Here is a 1,292-nt window from a genome sequence, read left to right as displayed (position 1 = left end):
CTCGCGGGGAGAGCGGCTCTGGTGGTCCCGCGTCGCTTAGCCGTCCGCGGGCCGGTTCACTGGGCGACGTGAACCCCGGTTCTGTGCATTCCCCTGAGGGGATTGCTCCTGCTCCGCAGCTGAAGTTGTGGGTGGCGTCCGCCCCGTATGCGTGTAAGCAGTGTTTGCTTGCCCTCCCTCATTGTCTAGGACTAAAGAGCATTCCTGTGTCTTTCTCTTTTTAATGGTCTGCATAAAAGTGTCCATTGAGAATGGAATTCCCTTTTCCACTAAGCAGGGGATCCGGGGACCAAAGGCAATTTATTTGAAGAGGAGGAAGGTAACCCGGACAGAGATTGTAAAAGGGATTTGTAATCAAAAAGTATACGTTATCATACTTTTCTTGTTGGTTTTACCTATCCTGCACTTTGATAAAAAGTATTTTTTCCCTCATACCATACATTCCACGTGAACAGCTGTCTTCATGTACTTCTGTTGTGGTGAGGGAAAGCGTCTGCTGGTGACTTTCTTCTCAAGCAGCTGATGTAATTCCAAGAGAGGAAAGCTGTGGATAACTTTCCTGTCTTATCTCCTGCAGTCTTTGAGTTGTTGTAAGAGGCAGAAAAGTGCTAACGGAAGTACATTAAAGTGATTTCATTTTGCTGCTAGTGTGGTATCTCTATTAATATTGAACGGAAGCTGTCTTAGTTTACTCCTTTTCAAACTTAGGTCCATGGTCTTCATTCCTGTGGATCTACAGGATACTACGGGGGGGGAGAGAAGAAAGATGTCTGATAATTAACTAGGAAAAGCAAACCAATTGCCAGTCATGAATTTGCTGTGCTGAAATCTGGTCTTCCTCTGGAATATTTATTGGACGTTTGCAAACAGAAGAATTTTGGAGAAACAAAACAAAACACTGCTTTGGCTTCCGGAGCATTTAAGTTATTCACACTAAGCTTCTACGAAATTTGGCCAGAGTACTACCAGTTCCAATTCTGTGTTCATTACATTGTATTTGTAGGGTATCCATTCTGCATTTAACTGTGACTGTAATTTGCTTCCAAATTTAGCTTTATTTGCAATTGAGTATTACAGGGAAGATGCTCAGATGTTAGCTCAGTCGTTTTTTATCATTCTGGTTCATACAGTCTATTTGACTTCTACAATAGTAGTCCTAAATCTTAAAGCAAGAACACTTGTGCTTTTGAATATTTTCTTCCTGTTCTTATTGCCTGCTTGCAGCCATGCTTAAGAATCTCGGGAACAGAGGGAGATGGAGAGCTTGGAAACATAGCATTAATGTGTTTTTC

This window comes from Pygoscelis adeliae, unplaced genomic scaffold, assembly GCF_000699105.1.
Source record: "Pygoscelis adeliae isolate BGI_AS28 unplaced genomic scaffold, ASM69910v1 Scaffold12, whole genome shotgun sequence".
In the NCBI taxonomy this organism is placed as follows: Eukaryota; Metazoa; Chordata; class Aves; order Sphenisciformes; family Spheniscidae; genus Pygoscelis; species Pygoscelis adeliae.
This window is presented reverse-complemented; position numbering follows the sequence as displayed.